Source organism: Rhincodon typus, chromosome 8 (genome assembly GCF_021869965.1).
Source record: "Rhincodon typus isolate 14 chromosome 8, sRhiTyp1.1, whole genome shotgun sequence".
Lineage (NCBI taxonomy): Eukaryota > Metazoa > Chordata > Chondrichthyes > Orectolobiformes > Rhincodontidae > Rhincodon > Rhincodon typus.
This window is the reverse complement of record NC_063339.1, coordinates 1,589,654-1,607,235: the sequence shown is the minus strand read 5'-3', so window position 1 is coordinate 1,607,235 and position 17,582 is coordinate 1,589,654. Positions and strand designations below refer to the sequence as shown.

Sequence of the window (17,582 nt, the reverse complement as noted above, 5' to 3'; positions counted from 1 at the left end):
GGCCAAGCAGCATCATGATGCTGCTTGGCCTGCTGTGTTCATCCAGCCCTGCACCTTGTTGTCTGGGCAAATAGTGTTAGGCAACGAATGCTGGACTAGCTAGCGATGCCCACATTCTGTGAATGAATAAAAAAAAAGATTGTAGGAGAAGGCCATTTGTCCAATTGGATCCAGACTCCTTCAAAGAGCTGTCCAATTAATTATTCCTGGTTTCTTGTTCTTTGTGTAAAGTTTCTTTCTCAAGTGTATGGATAATTTATAGCTAATAAAAGTTGTGATACAGTAAGGCAGAGTTATCTGGTTTTATGAAAGGGCTTTTCAAATAGGTGCTATTGAAAAGATTATTAATACCCTCTCTCCTTGTGTCTCACTGGCAGTGTTTCTCTGTGTCTCACCTGCACACTATCTCTTTCTGTCTGTCACTCTGGTTTCATTGCTCTGTTGTCTCTCACCCTTTCGATCGTTCTGTTGTGTCTCACTCTCTTTTGATGGCTCTGTGTCTCTATAGCCCTCTTGACTGCTCTGTGCCTCTTGCTCTCTCAATTGCCTTCTGTGCCTCACATTCTTGATTGCACTGTCTCTTGGTAAGTCTTGTTCGCTGTGTCTGTTTGTATGCGGTGTTGCTCACTCTGCATTTGTGCGTCCGTATGTCACTTGCTCTGAGTGTGTGTGTCACCCACTGTGTTTGTGAGATGAATGCTCTCTTTCCTTCTCCCTCTCTCTTTCTGTGCCTCTTCTCCTCTTTGTCTCTCTTTCTCTCTTTCTTGTGTTTCTCACTCTGTCATACAAGGCAGCACCTGTCAACAGGTAGTCCATGATGTTACAAGAAATGACGCGAAGAGTCAGTGTGGAGAAGGACTTACTCCAAGATGGTCATCAGGGGTTTCTTTCTGCTCTCTGCATAATATTCACAGTTGGAATAAACAGTTTGTGTTACTAAGACCTGTTCCATATTCATCTCTAAGCACATTTAGATTGTGGTAGCAAACACTTCATGGATTAACGACAATGAAATCTGGCAGCAGGTGCATAAAATGTAAAATAAAAGTGAGAAGCAGTTCCGAGGCTGAATCAGAATGAAAGTAAATGGGAGGAAACGGCAACAGAGCTGAAATGAGGTAAAGAAAGGAGGCCACGACTGACTGTCTCAGGCAAAGAACTGTTAACCACAGGAGACAAATTGACAGAACACACATGGACAGATCTTCATGGCAAACTGCAGCAGTAAGCGAAACCAGCAGGAATCAGCTCAGGCAAGCCAAGTACAGGGGCAGCCAGCAGGCGGTAACAAGGGCTAAGTCCAGCGCCTAGTGAAAATGACATAAATCACAACAAATGACTCCAACTAGAACATAAGATAGACGAAAGAAAATTCAAACTGATTCATTATAAAAAGCATTATGCTGCCTAAGTTACATTGTCACCCAGAACACTTTTCTACTACCCAGACTGATCCACCACATGGTGGATGTGGAGCAGACCACACAATGGATGCCGACGATTCAGATTCATCTGAGGACTTTTACACAAGCCCTGACATGAATTGTGTACGGGCCTCCTAGCAGTAGTCAGGATGTGAAGAAGAAAATAAAACATGGCCTCAGAAAAAGCACTATTACAATAATCATGGGGGACTTCAATATGCAAGTGGACTGAAAAAATCAGGTTGGTAGTGTAACTAAGAAAAAGAATTCATGGAATGTCTATGCAGAAGTGTTTTGGAGCAGCTTATGGTAGAGCCCACAAGGAACAGGTAATCCTGTTTTTGGTGATGTTGTAATGGGGCTGAAGGTGAAGGAAGCGCTGGGGAGGTGCAGTGATCATAATATGATAGAATTCACCCTGCAGTTTGAGAGGAAGAAATTGGAATCAGATGTAACGGTATTACATTTGAGTAAAGGAACTACAAAGACATGAGGGAGAAGCTGGCTATAGTTGATTGGTAGGGGAGCCTAGCAGGGAAGGCAGTGCAGTAGCAATGGCAGGAGTTTCTGAGGGTAATTCGGCAGGTGCAGCAGAAATTCATCACAAGGAATGAAAAAACCATACAAAGGGGAGCACGAGGCAACCATGGCTGACAAGGGAAGTCAGGGACAGCATAAAAGCAAAAGAACAAGCGTATAGTGTAGTAAAGATTAGTGGGAAACCTTTAAAAATCAGCAGAGGACAACTAAAAAAGCAATAGTGGAACAAAGATGAAATATGGTTCAGAAAACATTTACAGGGTTGGAGTGGTTGAGCTATAAGGAGAGGCCGAATAGGCTGGGGCTATTTTTGCTGGAGTGTCGGAGGCTGAGGGATGATCTCATAGAGGTTTATAAATTCATGAGGGTCATGGGTAGGGTAAATAGACAAGGACTTTTCCCTGCGGTAGGGGAGTCCAAAACTAGAAGGCATAGGTTTAAGGTGAGAGGAGAAAGATTTAAAAGGGACCTAAGGGGCAACATTTTCACACAGTGGGTGGAATGTATGGTGGAATGCATGTATGGAATGAACTGCGAGAGGAAGTGGTGGAGGCTGATATAATTGCAGTACTTAAAAGGCATCTGCATGGGTACATGAATAGGAAGGGTTTAGAGAGATATGGGCCAAATGCTGCTAAATGGGGCTAGATTTCTTTAGGATATCTGGTTGGCATGGGCAAGTTGGACCTAAGGGTCTGTTTCCATGCTGTACATCTCTGTGAGTCCATGAGGGTAAGCTAGCTAATAGTATAAAATAAGATTGCAACAGTTTTTTTGTTAGACATATAAAAGGTAAGGGAGAGGCAACAGTGGACATTGGACTGCTGGAAAATGAGGCTGGAGATGTGGTAATGGGGAGCAAAGAAATGGCAAAGGAGCTGAATAGGTACTCTGCATCAGTCGTCATGGTGGAAGATGCCAGCAACATACCAAGACTTCAAGAAAGTTTGGGGCAGAGGTGAGTGTAGTGGCCATCACTAACGGGAAGATGAAAGGTCTGAAGGTGGATAAATCATCCTCAGAGATCTTTAAGGATATGGCTGAGGAGATTGTAGAGGAATTGGTGGTGATCTTTCAGGAATTACTGGAGTCAGGGAGGGTTCCAGAGGATTAGAAAATGGCTAACTTAACATCCCTGCTTAAGAAGGGAGGGAGGCAGAAGACAGGAAACTGTAGGCTGCTTAGCCTGACCTTGGTCATTGGTAAGATGTTGGAATTCATGATTAAGGATGACATTGCAGAGTACTTGGAAGTGCATGTTAAAATAGAGCTGAATCAGCAGAGCTTCATCAAGGGGAGGTCATACCTGACATATTTGTAAGAATTCTTTGAGGTAACAAGTAAGTTGGACAAAAGGAGATCCATTGGACGTGATATATTTGGATTTCCAGAAGGCCTTTTGACAAAGTGCTATACAGGAGACTGCTAAATAAGATAAGAGCCCATGGTGTTAGGGGCAAGGTACTGGTATGGACAGAGAATTGGCTGACCGGCAGAAGGCCGAGAATGGAGATGAAGTGGTGTCCTAGACCCAACTATCTTCAGCTGCTTTATCAATAAACATTCCTCCGTCTTAATGTGAGAAATGGGTTGTTCTCTACTTGTTGTACCATGTTGAGCATCTTTCATGACTCCTCAGATACTGAAGCAGTCCATGTTCAAAGGCAACAAGATCTGGACAGCATTTGGGTTTGGGCTGAAAAAGTGTCAAGTAACATTATTGTCCCACAAGTGCCAGGCAATGACCATCTCCAAAAAGAGAGAATCTGACCATCATCCCTTGTTGTGAACAAAACTTAGAAAATGCTGGAGAAACTGAGGAGGTCTGGCAAAATCTGTGGAGAGAAAACCAGAGTTAACGATTTGAATCAGTAACCCTTCTTCAGCGATAAGCTTAAAAGAGGGATTTTTCTCTTTGTTGGTTAAAGTGCACATTGCCTGCAAAAAAAGTGTGCTTTCGTCATTTGTTACAGTAAATGTTCTAAAATGTGAAATTTTGCCATCAGCTGGGAACTGATATTTCTGATCTGTTATGGAAACTTATCAGATTCCATGGTGATCAGAAAAATTCCTCCCCAGAGTTTTGGAAGCCTTGTCATTGAGTATTGTCTCGCAATCTAAGGCAATCAAAGAATTTGGTGTTTATACAGAGAAATGGAATTGAGATTGATGATGTGCCATAAATTCAGTGAATGACAGAACAAACTCAAGTGTCCATATGACCTATGCGTGCTGCTATTTCTTGCGTTTCTATGCAGAAGGGTAATCCACTTTCCTGTCACTAATACCTGTGTGAGATTGTTTGCCTCTTTGAGTGTGTTTGAGCGTATGAGCAAGCATATTTGTGTGCCATTCTCAAAGGAGAGGGTAGGGAGCTTGTGAGGGCACTGGCCAGCTGATAAAGGAAAGGGTAAATAAATGTCAAGAAAGAAAACACCTGTCAAGTTCTGGTTGGGTGCTAAGCTTCAGATGGTTTACTTTGAGTGTGCAGCTTCAGATTAACTTGCCTTGCATGGAGACAAGCTGACCCATTTCTTCAAAACTTAAATATCTTCCACAAGTTATTATTTCTCAGCCAACTGTTAAGTCTGTTTTCCCTGCTGTTTTGAGACACTTACACCCCTTTGTCCTCCAAATGGTCAAACCTGGCTCAGGAATTTCTCTGCTTCATTTTTGTCCAGCTGTTTGTTTATTTTTATAAACTTCCGGCAAATTCCTGTTTACTTTTTGAAGGATTTATTAATTTGTTTTTATAAATTGATGGTTATTCAACCTAAAGCAAAGTGCAGCTTGTATCTTTTGACCTCCTTTTACTGGGACCAAACTTTTCTCCTCTCCATTAATTACAGGAGATAGTCCTTTGCCCTTTCTCTTAAGTTAGCAATGTTGCTGCTCTCTCTCTTTCCCTGTTTTAAATTGTATTTGTTACCTGAGGCTTTCCTTCCCCATTGCTTTCTTGTTTTTGGAATTTTATTTCTTTTATCAGGAGTATTGTTCATGAGTAGCGAAGTGTTGAGAGTGGAAAAGGAATGCTGGGTTTTGTCACAGAATGTGGTGTCTGTGTGTCTGGCTGTAGTAATATGTAAGATCCTCTCCTGCACTGCTTTAAGGAAGGATAAGACTTTGAGTTTGAAATGAGTGTTTTTTCTGAGTCTTAGGTCTATACCTGTGTATTGTGTATGAGAGTCACAGTTAAACCAGTGCATTATTTTAGGGCTTTACTCTCAAGGAAAGAAAGACTTGCATTTCCATTATGCCTTTCTCAACCTTGGGGTATGCCTTCGTGTTTGACAACGAGGGAACTACTTTTGAAGTGTAATCACTATTGTAACGTAGGAACTCCAACAGTCAATTTGCACAAAGCAAGTTCCCACAAGCAGCAAGAGGGTTATGACAGATAATCTGTTGCTCAAGGAAAGTTTATTGACCAGGACACAGGAGTGCTCCCCCACTGTTTCAGTGCTTTGAAATTTTTATTACCCACCTGAGACAACAGACATGACATAGGTGTATGAAGTTACAGGTACTTGCAGCACAGTAGCTCGCTATTCTGCCTGTGAGGCCCATGCTACTATGAGTGCTGCACATAGTTTAACATCTGATTTGGAAGATGGCAGCTCCAGCAGTTTCTTTCAGACCTGCACTGAGGTGCCACTCTGCATTGTGGGTGGGCTCAAGTCTCCATGATTCCTGACCTGAACCATCGACTCTCCTGCTCCTCTGATGCTGCCTGCCCTGCTGTGTTCCTTCAGCTCCACACTGCAATTGACTCTGATTCCAGCATCTGCAGTTCTTTCTGTCTCCGAAGACTTGAACCTTTCTGCTTAGAGGCAAGAGCGCAACATGGAAATTGGCTATTTCTTCTATACTTGGCAATGGCCTAGTGGTATTATACCTGGACTGTTAATCCAGAGACCTAGATAATGTTCTGGGGACCAGGGTTTGAATCCCACCATGGCAGATGGTAGAATTTGAATTCGATAAATATCTGGAATTAAGAATCTAATGATGACCATGAATCCATTGTCAATTGTTGGAAAAACCCATCTGGTTCACTAATGTTGTTTAGGGAAGGAAACTGCCATCCTTACCTGGTCTGGCCTATATGTGATTCCAGACCCACAGCAATATGGTTGACTCTGAGCTGCCCTCTGGGCGATTAGGGATGGGCAATAAATGCTGCCTAGTGAGTGATGCCCTCATCCCGTTCATGAATTTTTAAAAAAAAGTGATCCTCGCCCTCTAGCCAGATGCAGGCCAGTCTGGTGAAATGTTCCAGGATAATAATATTCTATTTGCAGCCTTCACTGGAGAGAAGAATTTGGAAAGCTATTGAATTCTGGATCGGCCAATCTTGCATATGAATTGGGAATCTTGGCAATACTAATATAGGATCGTAATGCTTTGTTTGAAGTGTGTGAATGATTTATTTAAGTGTATGACAAGTCTGATTTATCTTTGACTATATGTTAATTAAAAGGTACCTACATGGACATGGTCTTTGCAGAGATATATTTAAGTTGCAGCATGGCCACGTGACCTGGAGTCTGTGTTAGATATAGATGAACCATAGGTGATGCGTAAAGATAGGGAGACCTGCATTTATATCGAATCACCTCAATATACTTTCAAATATCTTAAACCATTTCATATACAATGTCATCTTGAAGTTGTAAATTAGTGACAACATACTGACCAAGGAAACAGTTTTGAAAGCACACAGCAATTAGACTGTGTCCTTAAGGAGGTAGTCTAACTTCATCTCAGCTCCAGTGTGGCGACAGATTGATCTGTTATATGTTGTATGGTATTACGTTCCTGTCATTGTAAACTCTGTTCTCTGATGTAATGTGAGCAATGCTGCCTCGGGTCTGCTAACTAGTAAAAATAGTACCTCTTTATTGCACCTGTCTATTGGAAAGTTTCAGTATCATACTTCAGAAAATAAAGTCATATGCCTAAGCTGCCGTAGCAACAGGAAATACCTTAATGATACAGGAGGCAGAATATTTTTGTCTCATCCAATTGGTACAAGCTATATTTAGTTAGGAGCCATTAGAGTTCATGTCCTTAAAACGAGACAGCTCTTCCCTAGCAGCAGGACACAACACCATGGAATATCTGCTCCTGTTGGTATTACCATGCACCAGTTACTAGATGCAACACTATTTATTAGAAATCAAAGGAATGGAAATGCAATCATTGATCTGGAGCCTGAAATTTACACCTGTCCGCTGCTCAATGTCAATATTTAGATTTGCTTTTTAAGCTGCATGAGCTTAAGGAGACAGCCCAGTCAGCAGCTGAACAGCACAGCTGTGCTTCAAACCAAAAGAGCTTGTAGCCAGCCTCAAAGGAATAAGGGTAGTTTTCAAATTCCTTCAAGGTCTTGCCCCTCTTTATTCTTGTAACATCACCCATCCTAATTTTGTCCGTCATCTCTGACCTCCATTTCCATTGCCTAACATTTGTAATTGTGTCTTTACCTGAGTAACACATACCAGCCCCCACCAAACCTGTCGGCCTCTTTTTTTATCTTTCTTTCTTTCTAGTAGTAAAACTCTTGGTCATTAATCCTAACCTCTGAAGTGCATTGGATTGTTTTACTGCGTGAAGAGAGGTGGTGAGGGCTGAAGTGAGGGAGGTGGTTCGGATCTGTCAACTCACCACCTGACCCCTCAAAGCCCCCAAATCAGAGTTAACATTTCGGTTCAGTGACCTTTCCTCAGGACTGATGGTAGCTAGGAAAAGATAGGTTAGGGGGAGGGGGTAAGGAGTAAATGATAAGTGGAAATAGAGCCCAAAGAGAAAGAACAGATGGACTGACAAAGGAGTGGATAACAATCAGCCTGGGAGAATGAATATCTATTGTGGGTAATGATGGGGGGGTGTGTCATAGCAGACTGTGAGAACAAGGCCCGGTTTGTGAGGGTCAGGATATGCACACGTGAAGATGCCTCAAACCCTAAAATTGTTGAACTTGATGTTGGGTCCAGAAGGCTGTCAAGTTCCCAAGTGGAAAATGAGGAGCTGTTATTTCAGCTTGCGCTGAGCTTCTCTGAAGCATTGCAACAAGCCTGAGACAGAAATGTTGGCCAGGGAACACGGTGATGTGTAGAAGTGTCAGGCAACTGGATGGTCAGGGTCTTTTTTGCAGAGCAGTCACCTGGACTATGCTTCATTTCCCCAATGGAGAGGAGACCACACTGACCAGCGAATGCAGTAGACTACATTGAGTGAAGTGCACATAAAGCACTGCTTCACCTGGAAAGTATGTTTGAGCCCTTTGATACTGAGGAGGGAGAAAGTAAACAGGCAGGTGTTACATCTTCTACAGTTGGAGGGGAAGGTACCATGAGGCTGTTGGGAGTGAAGAGCGGGTGGATCAGGGTGTCCCAGAGAGAACAATCCCTGCAGAAGTCTGAAAGAGGAAGGGAGTGGAATATGTATTTGGTGGTGGCATCCTGCTGGAGGTGACTTTTTGTTTATCGATGGTAATCTGAGGCCCAAGTGAGGGGCTGGTGGTGATGGGAGTGGGGGAGATAGGCAGCACTTTTTGGGAATTGTGGGTAATGGAGCAACAATTGGGTACATAGTCCATCTTTCACCACGTGGAATGGAACATTCCAGGTGGATTTGCATCATACACAAGTGTTATATCAATCACTATACTGGCAGGTTTTTTTTCCAATAGTGCTATAGTTGCTGTTGAGGTACTCCCATTTGATAGTGCCATTGGTGCTTCAATGTAATGGTTGAATGCACGACAAGTCACATTGTGTTTTGTCAGGTGTAGGTTATTGAGTAAGCAAGTGATTTGTAATGCTTGGTTTACCTACTTTCCTGGAGACAAGAGACACTTGACTTTAGGCCTTAGAGTCATAAAGAGATACGACACAAAAGAGACCCTTTGGTCCAACTCATCCGTGCCAACCAAATATCTTGGATAAATCTAGTCCAATTTGCCAGCATTTGGCCCATATCCCTCGAAACCCGTCCTATTCATATACCCATCCAGATGCCTTTTAAATGTTGCAGCAGCCTCCACCACTTTCTCTGACTGCTCATTCCATATACACATCACCCTCTGCGTGAAAAAGTTACCCCTTAGGTCCCTTTTATATCTTACCCCTCTCACCTTAAATCTGTGCTGTCTAGTTTTGGACTCCCCCCACCCTGGGGAAAAGACCTTGCTTATTTACCCCATCCATGTCCCTCATGATTTTATAAACCTCTATACGGTCACTCCTCAGCCTCTGACGCTCCAGGAAAAATAGCCCCAGACTATTCGGCCTCTCCCTATAGCTCAACCCCTCCAACCCTGGCAACATCCTTGTAAATCTTTTCTGAACCCTTTTGAGCTTCCCAACATCCATCCTGTAGCAGGGAGACCAGAACTGCATGCTGTACTCCAAATGTGGCCTAACTAATGTCCTGTACAGCCGCAACATTACCTCCCAACCCCCAAACTCAATGCACTGATCAATAAAGGCAAGCATACCAAATGGCTTCTTCACTATCCTGTCTACCTGTGACTCCACTTTCAAGGAACTATGAACCTGCACTCCAAGGTCTCTTTGTTCAACAACACTTCCGAGGACCTTACCATTAAATGTATAAGTCCTGCTCTGATTTGCCTTTCCAAAATGCAGCACTTCACATTTATCTAAATTAAACTCAATGGGCCGCTCCTCTGCCCATTGGCCCATCTGATCAGGATCCTGTTGTACTCTGAGGTAATCTTCTTTGCTGTCCACTACACTTCCAATTTTGGTGTCATCTGCAAACTTACTAACCAAACCTCCAATGTTCACATCCAGATCATTTGTGTAAATGACGAAAAGCAGTGGACCCAGCACTGACCCATGTGGTACACCGCTGGTCACAGGCCTCCAGTCTTAAAAACAACCCTCCACCACCCCCTCAGTCTTCTTTGTTTGAACCATTCTGTATCCACATAGCTAGTTCTCCCTGTATTCCGTGTGATCTAACCTTGCTAACCAGTCTTCCATGAGGAACATCACCAAACGCCTGACTGAAATCCATATAGATCACGTTCACCGCTCTGCCCTCATCAGTCCTCCTCGTTACTTCTTCAAAAACTCAATTAATTTAGTGAGACACAATTTCCCACGCATAAAGCCATGTTGACTATCCCTAATCGGTCCTTGCCTTTCCAAGTACATGTAAATCCTGTTCCTCAAGATTCCCTCCAACAACTTGCCCACCAGTGATGTCAGGCTCACCAGTCTATAGTTCCCTGGCTTTTCCTTACCACGTTAGTGAGCCTCCAGTCTTCCGGCACCTCACCTCTAGCTATCAATGGTACAAATATTTCAGCAAGGGACCCAGTAATCTTTTCCCGAGCTTCCCACAGAGTTCTAGGTCCCACCTGATCCGCCTTTGTGTTTTAAGATGACCAGAACCACCTCCTCTGTAAAATGGACATTTTTAAGATGTCAGTATTTATTTCCCCACGTTCTATATCTTCCATATCCTTCTCCACAGTAAACACTAGTGCAAAATACTTGTTTAGTGTCTCCCCTATCTCCTGCAGTTCCATGCATATGCAGCCTTGCTGATCTTTAAGGGGCCCTATTCTGTCCCTAGTTACCTTTTTGTCCTTTGTGTTTGTAGCATCCCTTTGGATTCTCCCTAACCCTATTTGCCAAAGCTATTTCATGTCCCCATTTTGCCCTCCTGGTTTCCCTCTTAAGTATACCCCTACTGCCTTTGTCCTCTTCTAGGAATTCACTTGATCCCTGCTGTCTATACCTGAAATATGCTTCCTTCTTTTTCTTGACCAAAACCTCAATTTCTCTAGTCATCTAGCATTCCCTACACCTACCCGCCTTGACCTTCACCCGAACAGGAACATACTGTCTCTGGACTCTTGTTATCTCATTTTTGAATGATTCCCATTTTCCAGCCACCCCTTTATCTGCAGACATCTACCCCCAATCAACTTTTGAAAATTCTTGCTTAATATTGTCAAAGTTGGCCTTCCTCCAATTTAGAGCTTTTAGATCCAGTCTATCCTTTTCCATCACTATTTTAAAACTAGTAGAAGTGCTCCCCACTGACATCTCAGTCAACTGCCATAGAGTCCTACAGCACAGACACAGACCCTTCAGCCCAAACTGGTCCATGCTAACCAAATGCCCTGCCTTATTTCCCAAGAGTAAGTCAAGTTTTGCACCTTCTGTAGTAGGTACATCCACGTACTAAACCAGAAAATTTTCTTGTGTACACTTAACAAATTCATCTCCATCCAAGCCTTTAACACAATGACAGTCCCAGTCCATGTTTGGAAAGTTGAAATCCCCTACCACAACCACCCTATTATTCTCATATGTAACTGAGACCTCCTTACAAATTTGTTTCCTAATTTCCCTCTGACTAATGGGGGCCTGTAGTATGATCCAAATAAGGTGATCATCCCTTTCTTATTTATAAGTTCCACCGAAATAACTTCCCTGGGCATATTCCCAGGAATATCCTCCCTAAGTACAGTAATGTTATGCTTAATTTAAAAAATTGCCACTCCCCCCTCCTCTCCCTCTCCCCTTTCTATCCTTCCTATAGCTTCTATACCCTGGAACATTAACCTGCCAATCCTCTCCATCCTTGAGTCATGTCTCTGTAATTGCTATGATTTCCCAGTTCCATGTTCCCGACAATGCCCTGAGTTCATCTGCCTTACCTGTCAGGCCTCTTGCATTGAAATAAAGGCAGTTTAATTTATCAGTCCTACTGTGTTCTCTGCTTTGTTCCTGACTGTTTGACTTACTCCTTTTCCCAACTGTATCAATCTCAGACTGCTGTCTTTCCTCACTATCTCCCTTGGCACACCCTCCCCCCCCCCCCCCCCCCCCCCACCCCCCGCCACCCCTTACTAGTTTACGTCCTCCCAATCAGCTCTTGCAAATCTCCCTGCCAGTACATTAGTCCCCTTCCAATTCAACTGCAATCTGTCCTTCTTATACAGGTCACTTCTACCCTAGAAGAGATTCCAATCATCCAAAAATGTAAATCCTTCTCCCCTGGATCAGCTCCTCAGCCACGCATTCATCTGCCTATTCCTATCCTCACTAGCTTGTGGCACCAGGAGAAATCCAGATATTACTACCTTGAGGTAATCTCCTTTTTTAAATTCCTGTCTAACTTTCTATATTCTCTCCTCAGAATCTCGTCCTTATCTCTTCCTGTGTCGTTATTCCCAATGTGTACAACAATCTCCTGCTGGTTCCTCTCGCCTTTGAGAATATTCTGCACCTTTTCCGAGATATCCTGGATCTTGACACCAGGGAGGCAACACGCCGTTCTGATGTCTTGCTGTTGGCTGCAGAAACATCTAGGGGATTGTGAGAGGGGACTCTAGTCCCCTCTCACAATTGATCACTTGGGACCTGGTGTACCTCTCGTTACATTAGAGCCAGTCTCGGTACCAGAAATCTGGCTGTCAGTGCTATATTCCTCTGAGAATCCATCACCCCCTACACTTTCCAAAACAGCATCCTTGTTTGAGATGGGGATAGCCACAGGAGATTCCTTCAGGACCTGCCTCCCTCTCCTACCTTTCCTAGAGGTAACCTATCTATATACCTGATTTGTTTCAGAGATAATAGGAACTGCAGATGCTGGAGAATCTGAGATAACAAGACGTAGAGCTGGATGAACACAGCAGGCCAAGCAGCATCAGAGGAGCAGGAAAGCTGATGTTTTGGGCCTAGACCCTTCTTCAGAAAACTTCAGAAAATATCTACCTGACTGTATCTTCGGTTTATCTCCCTCCCTGCAACTGCCATCCATCATACCCTCTAGCCCCTGTAAATTTCTCATTGCCTCTAACTGCCACTTCAACCGATCCATGCAATCTGATAGGATTTGCAACCAAGCACACGTCCTGCAGACATAATCATCAGTAACATGGAAATTCTCCCTAATCTCCTACATCCGACATGAAGAGCACACCAGTTTACTAAAGGCCATCTTTTTAAGTTTAACAATCTACAGACCCAGAAAATAGCACAGTCTTACAGCTCTAAAAACACTGAACTTCCAGATGTCAACAGTGTGCTTGGAGATAACAACATTGTGTTGAAGTGAAGTGCCACACTGGAGTTTAAGGGAAGAGCTGTGTGTCAGGCTTCATTGCAGACAGGATTCAATTTTCTTGGATCAATTTGGATGCAGCTGCAGGAGTTATTATGTTCCCAGCCAAAAACGCTAAGGGGTTGAACTTGACAGAAACGATATTAAAACATGGGTATTGCTAGTCACTATTTTACAGCCATTAACAGTAAAGAGATCAGCAAAAACATTGCAACAGGGAAGAGTAAACCTGCTGCTCGAAACAAGCCATTCAGTCAATGAACTCCGTATAGGTCCCCAGAAAAACAGCCCTCAATCCTGAACTCAATCCAGGTCCCAGAGAAACAAAGCCCAGTGATGCTAGCCAGTGCCAATGAATGTGAATTCTGGCTGGTTTTATTCCCTCCACCCTTCCAGCAATCTACCCAAAGGGGCTGGAAGTGCTACGGCGTAAGTACTATAACTGGAGATCATAATAGCACCATATTTCCCTAAAGGATGTCATACAGTCTCATCTTTTAACCACCATACTTGATTTGATTTATTTTTTGGATGAATGAATGAAGGTATGGATGTCCAAGATTACAGATGATACTAAATTAGGAGGGGCAGCAACATAAGGAGACCTACAGTTCGCTAATGGGTATACGTCTTGGCAAATGCAATTCAACAGAGGAGCCATCCCCTTTAAACCAAATAAAAATTGGAAATTGGAGCTTTTCTAAATGGTGTGAAACTAGGAAATGTTGAGAAACAAAGGGATTTGGGAGCTCAAGTACACATGTGATTTAGCACTGTTGTTATGGAAAGGAGATGACATCTCTCTGATAATTTAAACCGAAATACCCAGAGAAGCTTGCCAGGAACGCCTTTCTCCATCGAAAGCTGGTGTCCGAAACGCAGTTCTCTGTTGAATTCTGGTGTCGGGAATATTAGCTACGAGTGAACAATGAACAAAGAAGAACAAAGAAAATTACAGCACAGAAACAGGCCATTCGGCCCTCCAAGCCTGCACCGATCCAGATCCTCTATCTAAACCTGTCGCCTATTTTCCAAGGATCTGTATCCCTCTGCTCCCTGCCCATTCATGTATCTGTCTAGATACATCTTAAATGATGCTATCGTGCCTGCCTCTACCACCTACGCTGGCAATGCGTTCCAGGCACCCACCACCCTCCGCGTATAGAACTTTCCACGCATATCTCCCTTAAACTTTCCCCCTCTCACCTTGAAATCGTGACCCCTAGTAATTGAGTCCCCCACTCTGGGGAAAAAGCTTCTTGCTATCCACCCTGTCCATACCTCTCATGATTTTGTAGACCTCAATCAGGTCCCCCCTCAACCTCCATCTTTCTAATGTAAATAATCCTAATCTACTCAACCTCTCTTCATAGCTAGTGCCCTCCATACCAGGCAACATCCTGGTGAACCTCCTCTGCACCCTCTCCAAAGCATCCACATCCTTTTGGTAATGTGGTGACCAGAACTGTACACAGTATTCCAAATGTGGTCGAACCAAAGTCCTATACAACTGTAACATGACCTGCCAACTCTTGTACTCAATTCCCCATCCGATGAATGAAAGCATGCCGTATGCCCTCTTGACCACTCTATCGACCTGCGTTGCCACCTTCAGGGTACAATGGACCTGAACACCCAGATCTCTCTGTGCATCAATTTTCCCCAGGGCTTTTCCATTTACCATATAGTTTGCTTTTGAATCTTCCAAAATGCATCACCTCGCATTTGCCTGGATTGAACTCCATCTGCCATTTCTCCGCCTAACTCTCCAATCTATCTATATTCTGCTGCATTCTCCGACAGTCCCCTTCACTATCTGCTACTCCACCAAACTTAGTGTCATCTGCAAACTTGCTAATCAGACCGTCTATACCTTCCTCCAGATCATTTATATATATCTGTGTTATGTATATCTTATTGAGTGTTGCTGTACCGTTTAATTAGAGGACTTTTTTTTCTAAGCTGATAGAATTCTGTGAGAGCTAGTGTGTCTCTTTAGAGCTGATGGGTTGTTGCCTCTCTTAGATGGCAGTTGCTCTCACCCTGATTTTCAAATGGCCTCTTTTTTTTACCCTTGATGACCTATCAATTTCCTAGGTAGTCAAAACCATCAGATTTAAATTTAATTGGGTTTTGGTATCTCGGGCCTGGTTTAAATTATTTTACTAAATTCAAAACCTGTTGTTTTGGTAAAACTGCTGTTTTTTCTCTCTGTAACCATATAGCCTTTGTTACAAATGTTTCAATTTCGAGAACTCTCTATGCATCTGCAGACATTTTTTAAAATCTCCAAGCCTAGCAAAGCTCATCTTTTAAAGGAACCGTGCACTCTTCCCCTTTGTCATTTTACAAACATCAAATATTCTAACATCCTGCCTTCCAATCCACAAATACTCTACCCAACTTCGTAACACTGTCGATGTGCACAAAAAGCAATGAGAATGGCTAAGGAAATGTGGCCTTTATCTCAAAGGTGTTGGGAGAGGAAATAGCTCACCAGGAGCACGAGCTTTAATAGGGACTCCTCACCTCAAGAAGGTGATATTGACCTTGGAAGGGTTGCATTGTAGTTTTCACTGCACAGTTTACCGAGGGTTGAATCATGAAAATAAATTAATTCAGGTTGCAGATACTGAGATCATAGTCTCTAGAGTTTAGAAGAACAAAGGGGTAATGTGATTGAGATGTTTAAAATGTTAAATAGGATTGATACTTTCTTTGTACTGACCTACTTCCTGTGGTGAATGAATCCAGAGCAAGACGTCATAAGCTTAAAGTGAGAGCCAAGCCATTCGGGGATATAAATAGGAAGCACTTTGCTAGACAACGAGTGGAAATCTGGAATTCTCTCTCCTAGGTGTTGGGAACCAATTAGAGATTTTGAAACTGAGATCAATTGATTTTGTTGGATAAAGGCATCAATAGATGTTCGGTAGCTGGAATTAACTTACAGACTGATAATATCCTGTCAGAAATATCAACAAGTGGGAGGGGCAGAATGTTCTCCCTCTTTTCCTATGCTGCTAATTCAGCAACAGGCCTTACATTGGGAAGGAGCTGCCACCAACAGATATGAGTTATCGGCTTGTGCTGCATACTTTAAAAAACATCCCAGAAACTAAGAGGACAGCACAAAGTTCTTCTGTGCCTGTTCAAAGTGGAAGACTGAAGTTCCCTATATTTTGATGCCATCAGATGTCAGTGTCTTGGCTGTGTTGGGTAACAGAGGATACTCAATGGGAATAACTCTGGCAGGATTTATATTGTGCAAGCAAGAATGATCTCATAACCAATCCACAAGCACAAATAAGCTTGCACTGGTCTCACTCTCCAGACGATTGTAAATCAAACTGCATTTGCTCCTGCAGAGCAGTCATTTTACTCAAAATATGGTTTGCATTGCTCACAAACGCACACAATCCATCACGAGTGAGGTACTCACAGTGGGAAGTTCTATGTTGCCTTGGTTTCCCTCAGCTTCAGACTGTGAAGCAGGACTACATCTAACAGCAGAGTACGACCCCTTTTCAAAATTATGTCATGAGAGATCCATTCCTTTCCACTCCGAGTGCTCTGCTTGTGACATAAGCATTCTATGGACAACCATCAAGTTTGTCGACTTGAGGTAGAACCCCCTTGTGGGTCAGTTTAGCACTGATCAAACAGCATGAAGGTCTATTCCTAGTTCAGTCCCAATCTGTCTTTTTCGTTTTTGTTTTCGTTTGTTCTCAGTACCTGAGAAGCAATTGCAAGCCACATTGCAAAGGCTTGCTTAATACAGTGATAATTCGGAATTAACCATATACAGTCCAATGGAACCCATAGGAGTCATATGGACCTGTACTGGCTGAAACCAGAAAACCCATTTTCAGTTTGCCTTTTAGCCATGGTCACAGAATTTCAGAATTGGCCAGATGCAGAACGAGGTCATTCTGTACGCTGTCTGCACCAGCTCTCCAAGCAAGCTGTAACACTCAGTGCCATTTTCCCATCGTTGCTGTGTAGTCCTGCACATTATTTCATTTCAGTAATCATTCAATGGTCTCTTGAATATCTCTTTGAGCCACACTTCCAGACTGTGCATTAGAGATCTGAACTATTTTCTTTGTGAAGAACCTTTATCGCACATTCTATTACTCATTTTGCAGTCACTGTAAATCTGTGCCCTCTTGTTTCTTTTTACAAGTGAGAACAATTTCTCCCTCTGTGCTTCTATGGTATCTTCTCTCAAAGGAAAATAGTTACACGTCTCCAATCTATCCTCATTGCTGAAGTTTTACTTCCTTGGAACCATTATCATAAACCTCTGCTGCGCTCTCTCCAATGTGTTCACCTCCTTTCTAAAGTGTGGTGCTCAGAACTGTACACAGTCATTCACCTCAGGTCTTACGTAAGTTCAGCATGCACTCCTGCTCTTGTATTCTATGCCCCTATTTGTAAAGCTTAGGGTACTGGTTGCTTTATTAACCATGCTTTCCACCCATCCTGCCACCTTTAGTGACT

At 43.1% G+C, this 17,582-nt stretch overlaps 1 protein-coding gene across 1 annotated transcript in view; it reads left to right on the top strand.

The window, feature by feature from the left end:
* LOC109922314 (tubulin polyglutamylase TTLL5-like) overlaps positions 1–17,582 on the top strand; it is a 343,698-nt gene that overhangs the window by 34,377 nt on the left and 291,739 nt on the right. The window lies entirely within an intron of this gene.